Source organism: Podarcis pityusensis (assembly GCF_964106645.2).
Source record: "Podarcis pityusensis genome assembly, chromosome: 4".
NCBI lineage: Eukaryota > Metazoa > Chordata > Lepidosauria > Squamata > Lacertidae > Podarcis > Podarcis pityusensis.
The window spans coordinates 87846425-87869578 of NC_138027.1; positions in this window are offsets into that span (position 1 = coordinate 87846425).

The window sequence follows — 23154 nt, forward strand, 5'->3', positions numbered from 1 at the left end:
ATGTAAGATGCAAGAGGTTTGGCATAGGCATCGGGCAAACATTTACTTCCGGCGCTCCTGCCAAAAGTGATATCAAAGACTCACTTACATTGGTAAAGACACAGAGATTTGAATGCACTATAAACATGCAATACCAGATGGTGCCACAGAGCAGGAAATTTTAAAAAGTGATTTTCGATAGAGAATTTTTTCTTATGTAGTCTAATTTCTGACTTATTTACAGTGGTACTTGAGTTACAAACACTTTAGGTTACAAATGCTTCAGGTTACAAACTCTGCTAACCTGAAAGAGTTACCTCAAGTTGGGCACTTTGCCCCAGGATGAGAACAGAAATCATGTGTCGGCGGCGCAGCAGCAGCAAGAGGCCCCAGTAGCGAAAGCACACCTCTAGTTAAGAACAGTTTCAGATTAAGAACGGACCTCCGGAACAAATTAAGTTCGTAACTAGAGGTACCACTGTATAGTGGTTTCTCCCTGTGTTTAGATTCACCCCAAGGGTCAGCCTGGCAGCAGAGGTTCCCATGACTTACTTCAAATAGGGGGACGCCCGCAGAGATGGCTGCCTTGAAGAATGCTGAGGTCCAAGCCCCCAGCTGCTCATAGACCCCTTTAATGGGATCCCCTACATGGGGGGAGGCAGGCAAAGAATACAACCACCCAACCAAGATTAAGGTGTCACCAATGCCTAAACCATCAAAGTTGTGATGATTGTTGTGAGGTAGGCAAAACCACTAGGTGGGTGCCAGTTTTGTCTGGTGGACAAATTACTGCCTGGCCCCAGATATGGCGACCACCAATGCCATAGTAGGGTCCAAGAAAAAGGGGAAAGAAGGGGTGAATGTGCAGGAGATCCGATGAAAAACCCGGTGCCAGGGCTAAGGCAGGCCCACTATATTTTAAGGATGTTTAAAAATACTCATTTTTCTGTTTTACAATTTAAAATACCCATTTAAACATCCTTAAAATTTGAATGACTTCCTTTCTTCTCTTTCCATGGTTCCTTTTGCATATCATAAATCCATGCATGTTTTACAAAAACTAAACCATTCAGTCTCCATTATTACATCCATCAAAACTTATTTACACTGTTGAATTTATCTTAATGCTGCCAACCTTTTCAAGTGTACACAATTTCCCTCCATGTATTCAATAAATGTTTTCCAATCTTCTCTTATTGTTCTCTTATTCTATATTTTTTTTAAAGTCTGCAAGCTGCACCTATTCTGTCAGCTTAATTTGCTATTCTTCTTTAGTTGGGACCTCACTCATTTTCCATTTTTTCGGCTAACAAAACATGGGCCGCAGTAGTGGCGTACATAAATAACCTTTTTTGACACCTGGGAATTTCTGTCTGAATTATCCCCCCAAAAAGGACTCTGGTGTGTTGTTTTTGTTTTTTTTGGTGTTTTTTCTTTGGGGGGGGAGAGCACTTTAAAACATTTTTTCCCCAATTCATTATGGATTATTTCCTAATATTCTTCTACCCTTTTGCGAATCCACCACATATGATAGAACGCTCCCTCAACCTCATTGCATCCATGGAGATGCAATAAGGCAGGGCCACGTTATATCCCTCAGGGACATAGCTGTCAACTTTTTCCTTTTCTTGTGAGGAATTCTATTCGGAATAAGGGAGTTTCCCTTTAATAAGGGGAAAAGTTGACAGCTATGCTCAGGGGTAGACCCAAAGGGAGCCTACCTGCCCCCATCAGACCCACCCCCTGAGAGGTCCATGCCATTGGCCAATTTTCAGCCAGGCTTGGATCCAAGACACTGACTGGCAAGGTGAATTTCAAGTCTTCCTCACCAGCAGGGCAGTTCCTGGCACCAGGGTCTTCTCCAGATGAGGATTCCAGGAGGCATTACCAGCCCACAATGCCTCCATATCTGAAGGGTAAGCAGATCTATGTACATATTCTTCTCCCTCTATTCCTGGGAATATGTGTCTATGTTTTGCCTGTTCTCGCCATACAAACATTGAAGAAATCAGTTTTCTTTCTCTGTAAGATGTTCATAAGGCATATTGCATATTATTTGAATTGTTTATTGGGATTAGGCCATTTCCATCTGTTTTCAAGACCTCATAAAGTGTGCGCTCGGCCATGGATGGACCAAGTCTCCAGGAGAATATTAGATATCCACCCAGGAGCACTTGCTGTTTGCTGAGTTTTTAATCTGGGCATCTTAAATCAGCTGACACATATTTAAAGGACAGCTCTTTATTAAATACACAGCTGAAAAAGTTTGTGCTCATTGCTTTATCTCAGCATGCACATGATACACTGCTGCTGTTGTTGTTTAGTAAGCATAGTAAATATCCCTCTGATAAAAGGTTTCAAACACAATATACAAAGAATAAGGCCAAATTAAAACCAATAAACAATAAAAACAGAACAAATAAAGGTGTGAGAGATACCAACAGATTCAATTACACCACTTTCAAATGCCTGGGGAGATAATAAGATTGTGCTCTGTGCTTGAATACATAGAAAGCAAAGCAGTCACCCTTACGTCAGGCTAGGGCAGTGTCAATGGAGTGGAGATGTCCCTACACTCACCTCTGAGGGTGAGAGAAAATGTGGCTGGCCAAGAGTCCTGGGGAGAGTCCTGAGTGGCTGATAAAGAGTTCTGGAGGGTTACATTTGGCCCCTGGGCCTCGGTTTCCCCCTATGTATGCATGTAAGTAATTCCACACGACTTGAAGCTTTAATCTCATTGGAAGAATTGCATTGTAAGACTACATTCTTAGAAACATGTATCTGGGAATAAGTCCCATTGAACTGAACGGTGCTTGCTTCTGAAGAGAAAAGAGTAGGGCTTGGCATGGAGAAAGAACCCATTTTAAATGGATTTACAAGTGGATTTTGATTGGTTCTGACCTGCTTGAGCTTTGCTTGCCTTGGCCTGAGCCACTGTTGCATTTTTTAAAAGCCTGACTAAACATATGCAAAATTATACAAAAATGTGTGTGTGTATAATGATACGATACGATACGATACAAATACGATACAATACAATATACAGTCGTACCTTGGTTCTCGTACGGAATCTGTTCTGGGAATCCGTTTGACTTCCGAAAGCGTTCGAAAACCAAGGCGCAGCTTCCAATTGGCTGCAGGAGCTTCCTGCACTGAACTGGAAACTGCAGAAGCAGTGTCAGACATTTGGGTTCCAAAGAACATTCACAAACCGGAACACTCACTTTCAGGTTTGCGGCATTCGGGAGCCAAAATGTTCAAGTTGCAAGGCGTTCAACAACTGAGGTGCGACTGTAATATAATATGCCATCCTGAGCTCCTTTGGAAGGAAGGGTATGATATAAATTGGATAAATGAGAAGAAAAATAATATATATGAAATAGTCAAGCCCCATGCTGCACTATATTTTTGCAGCATTTTCTTTAGCCTATCAGTAGATACATAGTTGTTGCTATTGTTGTTGTTGTTTTCCAATTTATTTTTATTAAGGATTTTCCTGGTTTATAAAAGTACATGCCTTATCTTTTTTCCCCAAGTTGTACAGTCTTTCTTACAAATCAGTCACATTAGTTGTGAGACATTTATAATAAACATAATAAATGATAAACGTTTATTTATATCCTGCCCTCCCCAGCTGAAGTTGGGCTCAGGGTGGCTAACATCAGGTATAAAACATTGGTATAAAATCAAACAATAATTAAATTACCTCCTAAAAACAGGTCAAAATCAAATTAAAGTCTAATTAGATGGCTTTCCGCAGGGTTAGGGTTGGGAACAGTAAGTGCTCATCAGCCCAACTGTTTACATTGATCTTATATGGGCTTGTGAGAATGCTGGGAGGTCTCTTTCATATTAGTTCTTATACAAAAAGAAAAGGGGAGTCAGGCTGAGCCCCGACCAAAGGCCTGGCGGAACAACATTAATGTTGAGTACAGTATACATAGTTGTACAGTGATATGCATTGCATTTAAAGTGGTACCTCGGGTTACATACGCTTCAGGTTACATACGCTTCAGGTTACAGACTCCACTAACCCGGAAATAGTACCTCGGATTAAGAACTTTGCTTCAGGATAAGAACAAAAATCGTGCTCCGGCGGCGCGGCAGCAGCAGGAGGCCACTTTAGCTAGTGGTGCTTCAGGTTAAGAACAGTTTCAGGTTAAGAACGGACCTCCGGAACGAATTAAGTACTTCTACTGAGGTACCACTGTATCTGTTTATAAGGTGGCTACTTTGTGAAACCTGAAGTGTATAGGGATATGCTTATGATAAAGCACATGATATTACAGAACTGGTAATGCATTTAATGGGACTGGGGTTGGTAGTCACTTTTTTATAGAGGTTAAGGAGCAAGGCAGGAATTAGAACAAAAATCCATGCAGATAAGTCTTTGTTCCTTCCAACTAGCCAGGATTTGCGGTGGTACATGGTGGGAGACGGGTCAGTAGAAGATTTCCCCCCGCAACTCAGGTGTGCTTTGACACTGAGGGGTGGTCTTCACCACCAGGGAGCCAATCAGAGCTGGTGCTCTGGCTCCCCTGGGTGGGTCTTAGGTGGCAGACCTGTGTGAAGACTTATTCACTCAGCTCCACTCCTATGATATAAAGGAAGGTCTCTGCAGCTGTGGCTCATGACTGTTTTCTTCCACTATCCCCATGTTTCATCTCACATATCTCTGCAAGCTCAGCATCAAAATTTTCAGAAAATTCAATTCCTAAATAGAATTACACTATAAGTCAATGCTGTTCTTTCAGATACAACAATAATATTAGCCAATATGCCAATGACACTTTATGCAAGACCAAAAATTTAAAAAATTAATGTCCAGTTTCCACAAATATTCATGACATCCTAGGGCCAACATATCAGTTTCAGGTATCACTTTCAGAAACGTCCACAAATAAACACAAATCATTGTCAATGTTATTAGATAAGGCTACTGTTTCAAACAAAGACTTCTGGGTCTTTTGAAAATAAGTTGTTAAGAAACTAGATTCACATCCTTTTAAAAAACTTGTCTGCTTATTAGTTTCGTCTTTTGTTTTCGCAAAGATGTAGACCAGATTATTCAGGCAGATAAATAGCCTTTATAGTTCTCATTCATCTCATAAAAATGGAAGTGGTTTCTCCTCACAAGTTTAACTAATCCTTCCCATTTTATTTATAACTTGGCTTTTAAGAATCCTAAGCAGCATTTATAAAGCATGCCCGGAAGCAATGTGTTTGCTCTCCTTAACTGAAATCTATTCACCTTGAAAGTATGAGCTCATGAAGAATGAATGACCCTGAAGACAAGATCATTCCTATTAGCAATGGAAAAGAAAATGGTCTTGCATAGAAATAGATTAAATGGGATATGTTTCTTCTTTGCAGCAGTTCTGTAGTGAGAAAACCACTTATCTGTCTAACGTGTGGTGATCGTACATGCGCCCACATATGCCATTGATTGGATTAGAATGACAATAACTTTTGCGTTTGTGTGTGTGGCCATAAATAGATATTTCGCAATTTGTCAAAGAGAATAAGACAGTAGGCTTGCTCTCCTCCCGAAGGAAAAGCATCCAAACAAAAGCAACTCAGGGATAAAGGTTACGTATCACTACTCCCAACAAAATGTTGGTCATTGGCCCATCTAGTCCCGCACCCAGGTTCCCACAATGGCCAAACAAAAGCCTGTGAGAAACCCACAATCAGGATCTGGACACAAGAGCCCTCTTCCCTCCTGTGGTTTCCAGCAGCTGGTATTCAGTTCTTCTTCCAACTGTGGAAGCAGATCATAGCTATTATGGCTATGAACCTTGGATGGCCCTGCCTTCAATTATTTTGTCTAAATTTCTTTTAAAGCTCTCTATATGTTGATGGTCCTCACTGCCTCCAGTTGGCGTGAGTTCCATGGCTGAACCATGAAAAAGTACTTAAAAATCCCCCCCCCCCGAATTTTCCAACATTCGACATCACTGGATGTCAGTGAGTCCTAGAGGTATGATAGAGAGAGAGTTTATTTTTTTTAATCTCTAACCACATTCTCTATGCCAGTGGTTCCCAATTAGCTAATATATACAGTGGTACCTTGGGTTAAGAACTTAATTCAATCAATCAATCAATCAATCAATCAATCTTTATTACAGTCCAGAGACCCAACAAATAATTACAAATCAATACACAATTCAAACACAATTCATACACAATTCTTCTCGGCCTTTTGGCTAAGATCAAGTGTAGAACTTAATTCGTTCCGGAGGTCCGTTCTTAACCTGAAACTGTTCTTAGCCTGAGGTACCACTTTAGCTAATGGGGCCTCCCGCTGCCACCGCGCCACTGCTGCAAGATTTCTGTTCTCATTCTAAAGCAAAGTTCTTAACCCGAGGTACTATTTCTGGGTTAGTGGAGTCTGTAACCTGAAGTGCCTGTAACCTGAAGTACCACTGTAGTGATGTCTTCCCCTAGGCTTGAACTGTTGGGATGCGTTCAAGGAAACAGGGGCAATTGGCAGGCCCCCCAGCTGGCTCCAGCCCACCGGCCAGCAGCCAGGCGAATTCTGGTCCTTGGATCAGAATGTAACTGTGACCTGAGCTTCAAAAGCCTTCAGAAGCTGGGCATGCATGCCAGTAGAGATAAGAACTCTTCGCAACAGAAGGACAGAGAGAGGCTGTGTAAAGCGTATTTACAGGCATTATATTCAGCATCAGGACAAACATGTCTCCTCCCCTTCATGTCCAAACAAACAGCATAAGCAAAAGGTATACACACAACAGAAGTTCCCAGCAGGCTGTGCTGGAATGTAAACAGGCAAGTGACATACAACAACTCCACATATCTGTTAAGGTGGAACGGAATATTGTAACATGAACTGAGGTGTTGGCCCAATCCCTGAAGACTGCAGAGTGCAGACCAATGGTGAGATGCTTTATAGAACAATAGAAGGGACACCCACAAACACACCTTTGGTACCACAGAAGTATTTTGTTGTTGTTGTTGTTTAGTCATTTAGTCGTGTCCGACTCTTTGTGACCCCATGGACCAGAGCACGCCAGGCACTCCTGTCTTCCACTGCCTCCCGCGGTTTGGTCAAACTCATGCTGGTAGCTTCGAGATTACTATCCAACCATCTCGTCCTCTGTCGCCCCCTTCTCCTTGTGCCCTCCATCTTTCCCAACATCAGGGTCTTTTCCAGGGAGTCTTCTCTTCTCATGAGGTGGCCAAAGTATTGGAGTCTCAGCTTCAGGATCTGTCCTCCCAGTGAGCACTCAGGGCTGATTTCCTTAAGAATGGATAGGTTTGATCTTCTTGCAGTCCATGGGACTCTCAAGAGTCTCCTCCAGCACCATAATTCAAAAGCATCAATTCTTCGGCGATCAGCCTTCTTTATGGTCCAGCTCTCACAAATGTAATAAGACCCCTGCCCTGCACTCTTGAGGATTTAACTGAAATATTCTCTCCTCTTTCATTATTTGCAAATGCAATTTCTTTTCTCATCAACTGATGGAGAATAGTTTTTTTTAAAGAATGGAGAGGGAGGGGTGGGGTTTTGGGGGGGGAGCACAGCCCTATATTTTTTTTTAAAAAACGCACACACGTGGATATTGTCCAGGATTCAATGGAGTAACTAGTAATAATTGTAGCATTCCCAGTGCTTGACAACTACACTGTTTTTTTGTCATCACAGGCAGGAAGGCAAGAGGCAAAATGAGAGGTTTACCAAAACCTGGTTGATTCCTATGTGCAAATGCTAGACTTTTTGCAGGCTACTGGGTCCCATGTCATTCAGACCTTTGGTCCCCAGTCATGGTGCTTAGAATGAAAACCAGATTCAAGAAAATGAACTTTTCTGCACTGCGTTTTTACGAAGATCTTAATGGACCTATTTTAATTGCAATGGCAAATTTTCCCCTAATTTAAGCAATTGCCTTGTAGCATCAGTGTAGGCTGACTTTTGTAAACAAGAAAGCAAATAACTTAGAGAGAGAGAGAAGGGAGAAATGGACAATATAGATTTAGTTCTTGGTGCTTGGCTGCTTTCATTTCTCTGTTATTAATAATGAGGTATTAAGAATATATTGCAACACAGCGATGCAACACAGCTCTGCAGTGAATGCCATGCTATTAATCCTTTGCTGAGGGGTAGCAAATACTGCTTCATTTTCTGTACAGATCATTATCCATATTTTACATCTTCTGGGATTTAGCAATGTTCTGCCAGATACCGAAATATTGAAAGTGAGCTATTATGTTAGCAGTGTGATTATCAGTGACGTAGCTGTAAATGAGAGCTTCAGCACAAATGATGATTGTGTCAGCTAATTGTGTCGTAGCAGTTGTTATCTTTCCTTGCTAAAATATTTTGCATTCAGAAGAACAAATAAAATAAACCCACTTCCTTGATAGATTATCTGTTGGCCTCCAGCTAAGGAAGACATCAAGGACCAGGGCAGGTGTGTGTTTGTGGGTGGGTGCATTCACTCTGAATAGACATTAAATGTATCCCATGTTCTTTATCTGATTCTGAATTTTTCTTAGAGCATGAAACTCATATACACTGGTGCCTTGGTTCTCAAATGCCTTGGTTCTTAAACTCCGAAAACCCGGAAGTAAGTGTTCCAGTTTTCAAATGTTTTTCGGAAGCCGAGCATCCAATGTGCCTGTTGGCTATTGTTTCTGGGGCACCTGCACCAATCAGAAGCTGCACCTTGGTTTTTGAAAATTTCGGAAGTCAAATGGGTTTCTGGAACTTGATTAAGTTTGGCACTTTTGTTTTTGCTATTTATTTTTTCTTTTTGAGGCTTTTTTGATTAATTTGTTTTTGTGGCTGTGTGGAACCCAGTTCAGCTGCTGATGGATTGATTGTGCAACTGCAGAAATGGATAAAAGCCCACCATCCAAAAAATGACTATCATCAGTGTAGGTAAGAAAATAATAATAATTTTTATTTGTATCATCTACCATACTGTCTTATTTATTTTATAGTACAGCACATTGATTATTGCTTTCATTTTATGGAGCAATGGTCTCATTAGATAGTAAAATCCATGTTAAATTGCTGTTTTAGGGGTTGTTTTTAAAAGTCTGGAACAGATTAATCCATTTTGCATTACTTTCTATGGGAAAGCACGCCTTAGTTTTGGAACGCTTTGGTTTTGGAATGGACTTCCGGAATGGATTAAGTTTGAGAACCAAGGTACCACTGTACAAGTGTGTTGCACTTAAAACAAAAATAATCTGCTGTTTTAATTGAACTGGACTTGTTTTTGATGTTTTGATTGTATTGTACTCTGCCCTGTAGTCCTATTATGAAGAAAAGGGTTAAAGATTCCATAGAGCAAATAGGAAATGGGGAGGTTTTTGTTTTTTTAAAAAAATGCATTTATAAGTGAATTTGAACTTTCCAAAACAATACAAGAACCAAAACACAGCTGTCTTTCGAAATTTGCAAGTATACCAATTTCATGACCTAATTATCCAACCAAAATAAACTGCAAAAATGTGCATATGAGGTTAACACATGCATAAAAAATGAATGTTAGGGGAAATGAAATGCAAAGTGGCACGATATTAGGAGAAATTGCTGGCAAAACTATGCACTTTAGTCAGAAATGCATACCAAAATAGGTGTACTTGGAAAAAATTTGCACTCAGAAATGGAAGAATGTTCCTGAGGAATTTTTTTTAAAAAGGCAAGTTGCTACAGGATTATGGAGAACTGAATTTAAGATTCGGGAAAAAATGATAAATTGATAGAACCAAAAGTGGCAGATTCTTCCATACCTACTAGTGAGTAATCCCTGGTTTGTAAAAGTCTGTGTGTGGACAAAGGACAGCTAGGAAGAAGAAGGAAGAAGTCAGAGAGATCCATTGATTCATTAAAATGCCTCAGCTTAGAGAAATCACTACGTGTGAACTCCTTTAGCTAACTCCAGTGTGAGTGGTCTCATGTTCAGACTTCCCCTATGGTAGGGCTTGGTTTAATTTTGACTTTGGCCTGTACTTGTTACACAGTAAGTCTAGGTTGTCTTATTGTAATATAGAAGTTAAAAGGTAAAGGGACCCCTGACCATTAGGTCCAGTCCTGACTGACTCTGGGGTTGTGGCGCTCATCTCGCTTTATTGGCCGTGGGAGCTGGCATACAGCTTGTGGCCAGCATGACTAAGTCGCTTCTGGCGAACCAGAGCAGCGCACGGAAATGCCGTTTACCTTCCCGCCGGAGTGGTACCTATTTATCTACTTGCACTTTGATGTGCTTTCGAACTGCTAGGTCGGCAGGAGCAGGGACCGAGCAACGGGAGCTCACCCCGTCGCAGGGATTCGAACTGCCGACCTTCTGATCGGCAAGTCCTAGGCTCTGTGGTTTAACCCACAGCACCGCCCGTGTCCCTAATATAGAAGTTACAGTGTGCTTATTGAATCGTTTTCGCCTTGCTTGAATTTATTGGTATGATTTGTAACAAGGGTCATATTCACAGAGAGCTACAATTTCCAGAGTTCCCTGGGATGAGGGATGGACTTTTAAACTATTTGTGGAATTGCCTTCCTCAAGGAACCCCAGCAGCTTTCTTGAGGGTGGAGGTTGGTTTACCCTCTGTGTCTGCCAGGGCCCACTTAAGATTCCTACGATTTTACATCAACCTTGCAAACACTTCAAACACCTTATTGGCCAAACAAGCCTTTGTATCTTTTCAAAAGAACACCACTTGGCGCCAAAACTTATCTGAGATCCTGGTTAGATACACCCTACCGGAGTTTAATATCCTCAAACGGTGGAGCCCGGACAAACTCCGGAAATGGATCCTGGAGAGAGATGCTTTGTTAGATACCACAAAAATACAGATCCCAGGGTCCTCCCACTGGTTTCCCCGACTGAAAGCAGTCAAAATCTGCGCCAATTACTTGGCGAATATCACCAATCCCACTCTTCGGAGAGCCTTTACTATGGCCCGTTTTCAAACCATTCCTACGGCCTATCTGTCAGGCAGATATGCAAAAATCCCAGTAGAGCAGCGGATATGTCCTTGTTATATGAGAACCAAAGAGGATCTCATACATTACATGTTGTATTGTCCCATCTATTCGGCCTTCAGGGATGTGATGTTACAAACTATTCCCAAATCAATAGTCAACTCTGAGGACCAAGTAAAGTTTTTACTGGTGGACGCTGATCCACGGATTTCTCACGTGGTAGCGGTCTTTGTGGTGAAGGCTATGAAAACTAGGGTATGGTTCCTGGATGAAACGGTGAGGTCCCTCCCATTGCTCTCCTAACCTGTTGTTGTATCTTCTTCCCTGAATGGTGGGGTTTATTGGGTAGTTTCCTTGCTGGGACAGCATGGCATGAATTTTAGCTTACTTTTATAATCTTTTTGTTTATCTTTTAATAATGTTTTATGGTATTTTGTGTAAAGGCATGGACCTCACAAATTTAATAAATTTGTTGTTGTTGTAATGCTATTTGTGGAATTGTAGCTCTGGAAGGGAAACTAACAACTCTCAGTACCCATAACAAACTACCTGTCCCAGAATTCTTTAGCTAAAGCCATTCATGCTCAAAGTGTACCGTAGTGCTTTGAATGCATGGCATGGATATTGACCCAACTCTCCTCCACCCAAAAAAAGAGTTGTATCCAGCTACATTCCACTCAGAACAGACGCACTGAAATTAATGAACCTAAGTAGGTGCTCATGAATGTCAATGAACAGCATGAGTTTGACTAAACTGCGGGAGGCAGTGGAAGACAGAAATACCTGGCGTGCTCTGGTCCATGGGGTCACAAAGAGTCGGACACGACTAAACGACTAAACAACAACAACAAGTAGGTGCTCATTAACAATCAACTCTGAATAGGAACAGCATTGGATACAACCCATTGTCAAGCATTTTGATAATCATGTGATATTTATTGTGAGCTATGTTCAGCACAGTCCACTGCAGAAAAGCAGAATTTCACTAGTCTAACTAGTATGTCATTTCTTATTGACGCTTTTATTTATGGGCCATACTTTCCTGTCAGCTCATGCAATGCAGGCAGCAGTAATAAGGACATATCCCAACGAAATCAGCATGGGCTGTGAGGATGTGTCAGAGGGTGGGGAAGCTGCCCCTGAGGTGACAAGGAACACACACTGAAATGAAAACCATGTAAGAAAATATTGAGTTGAGAGTTCACTTCCAATATATTACATCTCCCTGTACAGCTTTTCCAGACACCTCTTTCCTGTCAGCAGAGAAAGTAACAGGAGCAGGCCTAGTGATGCACAAGGGCATATTCGCAACCCTAAACACTGTCATTGTTTCTAGGTCATACTGGAATGCACACGGAAAGTAATGTATTCAAAACAGGAGGAGATAAGTCAGATAAGCTCCTGAACAATTTTTTGCTACCTAGGCTAAAGATAACCATACCTTTTCTTACTCACTCATGTTGAAAATTAGCAGTAAGGCTGTCAGACAAAAGACCTCGAGCTTGCCAAGTCAAGTAGTATTACTTGTACTCTGAGGGATTATTCAATAGCTGGTGTCCCGGGGGTGGGGAGAGTATCTCCAAATTGCCCGTGATAGAAGGTACAGCTAAAAAGCTGGAAAAGATTGCCAAGAGATGTCACGCTGTTTCAGATCTAAATTTCTGGCGGTAAGTACAAGGTCATTCTGCAGGAATGTTGGACCCAAGTAAGCATCAGTCAAGGCATTTCAAGATGTCTCACTCAATTTTCAGAAGCTGCGATGCGTTGCACAGATAATTACTTTCCTTTTCCCATGACTAAACATGAATAACAGAAAGTTAAAGGTGCAGTTCCGTGTGGTGTCATGATTTCCAGTTATAGTGCACGTGTATCAGATGCTGCCCTTTAACATGACAGAGAAAGCTGATAAAATCAGGTGAGTAAGTACAAAAAGGAATCTACCTGAATATAGGGAGGGGAAATTTTTTTGGTTCTGTTCACGTTTTAATGGAAGCCTAATTCTCCCTTCCCGATGCAATGTGTGAACCAAAAGGGAGCTACCCTACTAAATTAAAACTAATTATGCAGTTATCCAAACAAAAAGGTGTCCAAAGTTGCATACATTGGGGGAAAGTAAGCATAGATTGTGGGATGCGGGTGGCGCTGTGGTCTAAACCACAGAGCCTAGGGTTTGCCAATCAGAAGGTTGGCGGTTCGAATCCCCGTGATGGGGTGAGCTCCTGTTGCTCGGTCTCTGCTCCTGCCACCTAGAAGTTCAAAAGCACGTCAAAGTGCAAGTAGATAAATAGATACTGCTCCAGCAGGAAGGTAAACGGTGTTTCTGTGCGTTGCTCTGGCTTGCCAGAAGCGGCTTAGACATGCTGGCCACATGACCCGGAAGCTGTCTGCGGACAAATGCCGGCTCCCTCTACCTATAGAGTGAGATGAGCGTGCAACCCCAGAGTCGTCCACAACTGGACCTAATAGTCAGGGGTACCTTTACCTTTACCTTTAAGCATAGATTTCAGGAAGTTTATATATAAAATGCATTGCATTGGGGGGAATTGCTGGCAAAAATGTGTATATTCAGTAAAATTGCTCAGGGGGGGGAAGGTGTACATTGCTGAATTTATTCTGTTCTTTTCCATTTGGAAAGCTTTTACAGGCTCTGGCAAATGGCGTGAACAAGAGCAATAGTAGATCCAATGGTCCAGAAGGCAGTTTCTGCACATGCTGTAGAGGAAAATGAGGGGCCAGTGGGGCTCGTCAACCTGGGAAGGTAGTTCATCTAGGGAAGCTTTTAATATTTGATGGACTACTGTATTTTAATATTTTTTTGGAAGCCACCCAGAGTGGCTGGGGAAACCCAGCTGGATGGGTGGGGTATAAATTATTATTATTATTATTATTATTATTATTATTATTATTATTCTAGGAGAAGGAAAACTCTGATCCTAAACCTCTGCTGTGGGACATCTTCAGAGGAAGGAAAGGCTAAGGAGAAAATCCTACACAAATCTGAAGTGTAGTCCCTAAAAAAGGTTGGAGGGTGCTTTGTACGCCTCCTTCTGGAACTCTTGCAGCCAAGCTGGTGCCAAATGTATTACTCTGCTTTCCTTTGGACCACATCAGCAAGGCTGAGAGGGCAGTCTTATCTTCTGAGAGCCAGTGTGGTGTAGTGGTTAAGAGCGGTGGCCTCATAATCTGGTGAACCAGGTTCGCTTCCCCGCTCCTCCACATGTAGCTGCTGGGTGACCTTGGGCTAGTCACACTTCTCTGAAGTCTCTCAGCCTCACTCACCTCACAGAGTGTTTGTTGTGGGGGAGGAAGGGAAAGGAGATTGTTAGCCGCTTTGAGACTCCTTCGGGTAGTGATAAAGTGGGATATCAAATCCAAACTCCTCCTCCTCCTCCTCCTCTTCTTCTTCTTCACAGTCCAGGACCCTCATACACACTAGGCTTGCACCCCAGGGAGGTGCTGCTTAACGCAGTGGTTTGAATTCATCCCCAGAGGTGCACTCGGTTGTCTCTCAAGACAGACAGATGCCAACAATGCCAACATGGTTTTAACTGTTTTTATATTTCTTACATTATTTTTTTTAACCTGCCCTGTGTCCTTATGGTAAAGGACAAGTAAGAAACCTTATAATTAAATAAAGATATGGGGAGAAATTCAAACTAAAATGCTAACAATTTTCCATTATGACTTTTTTTTTAAAAAAAAAAGATTACAAGTTGATTCAAAAATGGGTTGAAATGTACTTAAGTTTGGGTAAATGAGAAAATGGGATAAACCAACTGTTAAGTTGTGGGTGAACATATCAGACGACGCAGTGATTCTTCAAACAGCTCTTGTTTATTCACAGGTCAGAACAGAACTGAACTGAAGGGTTCAGCCAGCCTGCTTATATAGAGCTCCAGTACAACCCAACTGTAACAACTTTCTATAACTATCCAATCACTGAACGTCACTTTCAATCCCTTATTTGCATACGTGGACCTGAGTGAAAACTATCTACAGTATACCCCTGTTGGCCCAGGGTGAGAAATTCAGTACATAACACCAACTGTGACAGATTCATCCATCCCTACCTGAAAATCTGTAACCCCCTATGTTTCTTATAAGGGTTCCGCAAGGGTTGGGTGAGCAAAACAGTCTCTGAAGCAACCTGAGATTCCAACCCTCCAAGAATTGCACAGGCAAGACTTTTGGGCCTCAACATTGTTTGACCATAGGAATTTTTCTGCCCTTTAAGATTTGGAAGCAAAACACTGTTAGTTAACTCTCTCTTACTCACCCTGTTCATGGCTGGGTGAGGAACTGAATTTTCTATACTTCTGGAAACTTCCTGCACACTTTCAAACTTTATTTCCAATGGTTCTTTAAATTTCAATGTGTTTTCCCATTTGAAATGGAGCTTTAGCATCAAAATACGCTGGGCAAGAGGCTTAAATGGGTGATATTCTCACAAAGCTAGAAAGGCAGAAACAATATAATTTTTACAGACTTGTATACATTTCAGGTTTTTGCTTTTCCAGCTGTTTGACTTTCCCACCTTCAGTTTCAAAAGCTTCTGGATGTTTCCCATATACAAGTGTTTGTTTGGACCCCCTAAAGGCAGAGATATATTGTTTATTGCAGAAACATGCCAGGGCAGCAAAATATCCGGCTAAAGTTCAGTAACAAAACACACACCCCTTTCTCATTATACAACGTGTCATAAAGTTTTGTTTCAGCTGAAAAGAAAATGCCCTTTTAGTCTTACTGCTGTCATCTCTATCACCACACACTTGAGTAACAAGTCTCTAGAGCAGTACACCATGAATTGTGGCTAATAACCTCCTCCCCGCCACCCACCCAGCCCCCCAAAAAGTTTGGGAAATTTATTGTTTCTCATAGGTTTCTCACAGGTAAATAATCTTTCAAATGTATCCATTCCTCTGTCTTAGCTAAGTGAAATGAAAATTCACCTTATGATAATTTTGTGTGATTGAAAAGTAACTTGAGAATCTGCCCTAGAATTATTGCACATACATCTTGAAAATTATTTGGCGATGGGGACAAGGGATGCTTCTCCCGTAGGGCAGAGTAATCAAGGTTGCAGCATCTAGGATATTCATTTTAAAAAATAATTAAAAAATGGGAGGGGGGAGATGAGTAAGAGGTCACATCACAAGTTTACAAAATTATGCATGGCATGGAGAAAGTAGATAGAAAATAGTTTTACTTCCTGTCTCCTTAACACTAGCACTTGTGGACATCAAATAATGTTGGAAGATTCAGGACAGATCAAAGAAAGTTTTTCTTAATGTAACAGATAGTTAAACTATGGAACTCACTGCTGCAGGAGGCAGTGATGTCCACCAACTTGGATGGTTCTAAAAGAATTATTATTATTATTTGTACCCCACCCATCTGACTGGGTTGCCTCAGCCACTCTGGGCAGGTTCCAGCATATACAAAAACATACATACAGGGCTGCCTTCAGATGTCTTCTATAGGTTGTATAGTTACTTATCTCCTTGACATCTGATGGGAGGGTGTTCCACAGGGCAGGTGCCACTACTGAAAATGCCCTCTGCCTGGTTCCCTGTAGCTTTGCTTCTCACAGTGAGGGAACCACCAGGACGTCCTCGGTACTGGACCTCAGTGTCCGGGCAGAATGATGGGGTCTCTCATAGTGAGTGAACCACCAGAAGGCTCTCGGAGCTAGATCTCAGAAAGAGACAAATTCATGAAAGACCAGACTATCAGTGGCTTATTTGAGAGAGAGAGAGAGAGAGAGAGAGAGAGAGAGAGAGAGAATGATACTTGACTAGATGGCCATTGGCCCCATCCAACAGCCACTTCAGACAGCAAATTGTGGGTACTATGAAAGGGCAGCAAGATGTTAATTATTTAATTTGTTTCTGTATTGTCGTTTTTTACTGCCAGTAAGGGAGGAGAGGTGCTTGTGGGATTTCCTGCCTCCAAATGACAAATTAACTTATCTTGTCTTAGGTATTATGTATTTTAAAACGGGGGCAGGGGGTCCTATTTGTTGCTGTGCCTGAAATGGCAAAATGTATTGGGTCAACTCTGAGGAGGAGAGGTGGAGAGCTGAATGAATGCACTTTATGTCATGGTATTGATCCATCAGTCAGCATCACAAAGGCCCAACACTGCCATAGCAATAACTCTCTGTAGAATACACTTCATCACTGAGAGAACTTATAAAGTTGAATTAATGGTTTGGCAAAGTGTGGGATTTCCTAATTGCTAAAAAGATTATGCACCAAATTAAAGTTAGCACAGGGTGAGCTAAAAGAAACATCTTTCTGGCTACCTTTGGTCTGTCGTTCACTGAGTATGCCAAAGATCCTGATAATCAGCAGGAAATTTATATAAACTGTATATTTAATTATATTCAAGTCTTATATTTTCAGCGCTTGATTTCGTTTTGTAAATGTTTATCATGCTGGCCCTTATTTACAGTATTGCTAATCCGCAGTTAGCCTTACTTCACATATATGACGCTGATATATTTTCACTTATCACAGCTATTGGAAAGTGTCACTGTGTTTATTTTGCATATGCATTCATTCTAATCAACAGGTCATTATACCCCTATTCAGGCATTCTTTGAATAACATGGGAGTGAAGAATGTCCAAAAATGGTTTATCTGTACTTCTTTCTGACTTCCAACACTCAGTTCTCTCGAACCATGTATCTGTTAGAGAGGTTGCCGCAAGATCCCTTATCTGTAGAAAGACAGAGCTTTCCACCCCAAGAATGAGTTTCAAAGCTTTACTGAAATATTTCTTCAAGCTTCTTAAATTCTTAAACATTACAAAACCAAAATACAAAGTAACACATTGCTCTCAAGTAGCAGGCAAGTACTTTAAGTACAAGAATTCTGAGCCCACAGGGAGATCCTGAAAAGCAACCCTTTTCCCTGTTGTGCTTCGAGGCCCACAAGCCCTTCCCCAGTAAATAATTCCACACTGACACGTAATTTTGGTTTAAGTTAATGGGTAAAATTTAGGCCACAACTTGATTGATTACAGCAAAGTGAGTGGTATTGGCTTAGGCATTGGCAACATATAACTGACTTCTACCTCTCAGGCAGGTAGTCTGGAAGGGTAAACACCAAACAAGGGAGCAACATCAATGAAAATCAACCAAAGCTCACCCTGGGGTTCCTGTGGTCCTGGCATAGCCCTAGCCCCTCAAGTGGACTTCGGATGAGATCCAGGACCCCCAGATTCCTTTACCAGAATACCTTTATTCATGGAGGGGCAGGTGATGGCTGCGCCTCCCCTCCCACACACTTCACTAAGCCAGTGCATAACCGCCAAACCTTACAAAAGTTGTGGCGATTGCTAAGGGGGGAGGCAAAAACCAAGTGGCCACTGCCAATTTGCCAAATGGAAAAATTCCTACCCAGCCCCTGTTCCAACTTCCTGCTGATGAGAGTGGCTCAGGTTTACCATATTTGCTAAAGTTAAAGCTCCTGCCTAATGTGAACTTCTCTTTACAGTGTTTCCAAATATAGTACGCTCAAACGTGGCATTTTATGAACATTAAGCTTACGGGTTTTTTTTTAACAATATCTACATCTGATAGTTATACTTTGTGCATATGCTAAGCTACACTCTTGTCCACAAACACTTATGGGAAGAGAAATCTTTAAGATGCCACAAGAATTTTCATGTCTCCTTTACTCCAGCTCTCCGGGAAACTAAATAGTCTGGTTATAGGTTGTCTGACAACATTTTTATTCTCTGACAACATTTTTTTGCACCTATGTTAAGAGGATTACTTGGGAGGTAATCTTGGTGGTTTCCATTTTTGACATCATGGGGAATTTGTGACTAAAAAAGTTTCTAATAATGTAGCTCCAGCATGTTTCATTGCCACCAACATCCTGAAATTTGCCTCAGGCACTCATAATTAGCTGAAATTCCCTTCACTTTTGAGGCCTGCAAATGGAGCCATGAAAGAGGGACATTTTTAGCATTACCCATCCCTGTTTTCAAGTTATGAGCTGGCACATCACTGTTGCAATTATCCTTTGTCCACATCTGTCTTATTACTAACTAAACTTCTTTTTTCATGTTTCTGTTTTCATAACTTTTCAGAAAAGCAATGTAGCAATTGCCATATCAGAAGATTCTAATTGCTTGCTCTTTACAGGAGTGATTACCTTTTGTATTATGGAAGGTATAATACAAGTGCTAAACATGATCAGCAAGACATCTCAGCGTGAGCTTTATTTCTGATTTTAGCTTTGTACAATGAAATTAATTATTGTCAAAAGTGAAAGTCTTCTGTTGCAGTGATTGACTATGTGCGAATTCATTCCACTCTCCCCGGAGTACTGTATTAATTTCCTTTTAACCTCAACTACTTCTATAGCAATTTGACAATCTCCAGTCATAAAACTAGGTGGATACTTTGTGAAAGTGCAATTTCAATTTTCCTGTCTTTCTTGTTTTTGTTTTCTTTTGTTCACAGAATTGCTTCCTACTCAATAAGTAGCTCTTAAAAGATTGATTTGGAAAGAGGCGATGCAAAAGGAAAGACTGAGAATGCTTGACAGTATCACCTTTCTAAACATTATTTTTAATTAAAGCATCTCTGCAACAGGGGCTTTGCAACAAAATTAGGAATGGGCCAAAATGGAGTATCTTCTCAGGAGCATTTTTGGCAGCATTCAAAAGTGCCTCATAGTAACCCAAGACAATAGTTATCATGTAGTGAACACAAGGTACCTCTATTCTTCCCAAGGTTTGAAGTCTTTGCAATAGGTGAGGTTCTCCAAAATGTTGCCCATGGATTAGCAAAAAGCTCTTGATTATTTTTGTTAAAGCATAACAACAGAAATTCTTAATAAATAAATAAAAGCTTCATTAATGTTTATTAAAAACAACAACAACCGTACATTACTTTGCGTTAACAAAAACAAACAAACAGAAATTATACCCATGCAAGCTCCTCTTAAGTTCTTTCTAGGCAGCCTCGCGTTGTAGGGCCAGTGTAAACTTGCAAAGGTTTTTTGTTTTGTTTTTTAAGTACAGTGGTACCTCGGGTTACATATGCTTCAGGTTACAGACTCCGTTAACCCAGAAATAGTGCTTCAAGTTAAGAACTTTGCTTCAGGATAAGAACAGAAATCGTGCACTGGCGGTGCGGCAGCAGCATAGAATCATAGAATCATAGAGTTGGAAGAGACCACAAGGGCCATCGAGTCCAACCCCCTGCCAAGCAGGAAACACCATCAGAGCACTCCTGATATATGGTTGTCAAGCCTCTGCTTAAAGACCTCCAAAGAAGGAGACTCCACCACACTCCTTGGCAGCAAATTCCACTGTCGAACAGCTCTTACTGTCAGGAAGTTCTTCCTAATGTTTAGGTGGAATCTTCTTTCTTGTAGTTTGGATCCATTGCTCCGTGTCCGCTTCTCTGGAGCAGCAGAAAACAACCTTTCTCCCTCCTCTATGTGACATCCTTTTATATATTTGAACATGGCTATCATATCACCCCTTAACCTCCTCTTCTCCAGGCTAAACATGCCCAGCTCCCTTAGCCGTTCCTCATAAGGCATCGTTTCCAGGCCTTTGACCATTTTGGTTGCCCTCCTCTGGACACGTTCCAGTTTGTCAGTGTCCTTCTTGAACTGTGGTGCCCAGAACTGGACACAGTACTCCAGGTGAGGTCTGACCAGAGCAGAATACAGTGGCACTATTACTTCCCTTGATCTAGATGCTATATTCCTATTGATGCAGCCCAGAATTGCATTGGCTTTTTTAGCTGCCGCGTCACACTGTTGGCTCATGTCAAGTTTGTGGTCAACCAAGACTCCTAGATCCTTTTCACATGTACTGCTCTCAAGCCAGGTGTCCCCCATCTTGTATTTGTGCCTCTCATTTTTTTTGCCCAAGTGCAATACTTTACATTTCTCCCTGTTAAAATTCATCTTGTTTGTTTTGGCCCAGTTCTCTAATCTGTCAAGGTCGTTTTGAAGTGTGATCCTGTCCTCTGGGGTGTTAGCCACCCCTCCCAGTTTGGTGTCATCTGCAAATTTGATCAGGATGCCCTTGAGTCCATCATCCAAGTCGTTGATAAAGATGTTGAATAAGACCGGGCCCAAGACAGAACCCTGTGGCACCCCACTAGTCACTCTTCTCCAGGATGAAGAGGAACCATTGATGAGCACCCTTTGGGTTCGGTCAGTCAGCCAGTTACAAATCCACTGAGTGGTAGCATAGTCAAGACCGCATTTTACCAGCTTCTTTACAAGAATATCAGGAGCAGGAGGCCCCATTAGCTAAAGTGGTGCTTCAGGTTAAGAACAGACCTCCAGAACGAATTAAGTACTTAACCCGAGGTACCACTGTACAACCAAGGATACACAGCATTCAACCATCTATCAATTACCGTAGTTTAAGGTAGGAAACAGCAAGAGATAGTCCCTTTCTCCCCCTTCATAATGGATTATGGAGGAAGGCAAATTCCTTTTACTTCCCTCACAACAATCACCTAGACCTATTTGTCTGAAATTTGGCAGGATTAAGCCATTCTGGAGGGGTTCCTTTGCATGAAAATTTAATCTACTTGGGCAAAAAGCGGGGGGACTTTTTTATATTCCCCATTATAGTGAATGGGGAACACAGAGCTTTGGGTTTTTTTAAAGGAGTGGCTCAGAATCTAAACTGAAGATTGAAGCAGAGAATGAGTGAGAAACACGGGAATTATTATTTAATGCAGAGATACAAATAGAAGCTGAATCTTGGGGCCTGTGCACATTCCTAGTGTGTATGCGGATTTTGGGGATAAGACCAGAGCAGATTAACTATCTTACATTTTTGAGAGCTTCTGGAGCAGAATTGAGGATTTCTTTCTCCTCAAACTGTCAGATTAATTATAGTTTCTCACAAGCTCAGAAATTATTGCAAACTAAGTCTGATTCAACAAAATGATTTGACTTTGGAATGGTGCTGCTTAAATCCCTACAGTAATTTGTAGGACTAGTGGGTTAGAATTGCAATTTAGGTGAATCATTATTGGACGTAGAATGAAGGTGTAGATGTGACCTATGTTGCATTTATCAAGTGATGAGCGTATGTGTGTGGACAAACTTATTATTAAAATAAAATGTGAGCTATTTTACATATTATACTGAATGAAGTATTAGACTGAGGTGCTGCATCAGACTGCAGAAGGGGAGTCATATTTGTAAATGCTGCCCCCCCAAAAGAAAAAAAACCAACATATAGTGAACTATCACATGGTCTAAGCCAAACCTTACCCTTTAATGCCATGTGGACAGCTTTATATAAGGGGTGTATGATACCTCCACTGGAAGGACAGGTCCTGAAGCTGAGGCTCCAATAGTTTGGCCACCTCATGAGAAGAGAAGACTCCCTGGAAAAGACCCTGATGTTGGGAAAGATGGAGGGCGCAAGGAGAAGGGGACGACAGAGGATGAGATGGTTGGACAGTGTTCTCGAAGCTACGAACATGAGTTTGTCCAAACTGCAGGAGGCAGTGGAAGACAGGAGTGCCTGGTGTACTCTAGTCCATGGGGTCACGAAGAGTCGGACACAACTAAATGACTAAACAACAACATGATACTTCCTCTGCAGTCTGAAACAGTATAATCCAGAAATCCATGCCTTCATTTTGTTGCAATGTTTAGATCATCTCTCACCACCTTATTTGCAATGATTATAATTTTCTAAGACAGAACTCCTGAAAACACTTGCTATGATTTAACTTCCATTGATCATGGTGAGACATATTTTTGAGCAAAGAATAGTGCAGCTCATAACTTAATTCCAAATGCGTGTTCCAAAGAAACATTAACCTGCAGAGTGACATATATTTTATTTTTGAATACAAAAACTCATATGCTTTAGTTAAGACCTCAGTTAATTACACCTTAATCTCTTCATTTACTGTATGTTTAACTTAATTGTGAAGCTAGTTGTTGAATCATTTATCATTTATGGAATAAAAATAAATCTGTCTAATCACAGTTATATCAAACAAGCAATTCATCAATTAATAAAGCCTATCATACCTTCACCATAGTAGGGCAATTATGAATATAAAATACATAATTCATAGCAGGATAACAATGCCTGTGACGATATCTGGAAGCCAAATTTTAATGCCTTTCTGTAGACTTTTACAAAGTGGCTGCATTTTACATCCCAACCAAACAGTTTCTACAATGCCATTAACAGGCCCCTTTGTATTA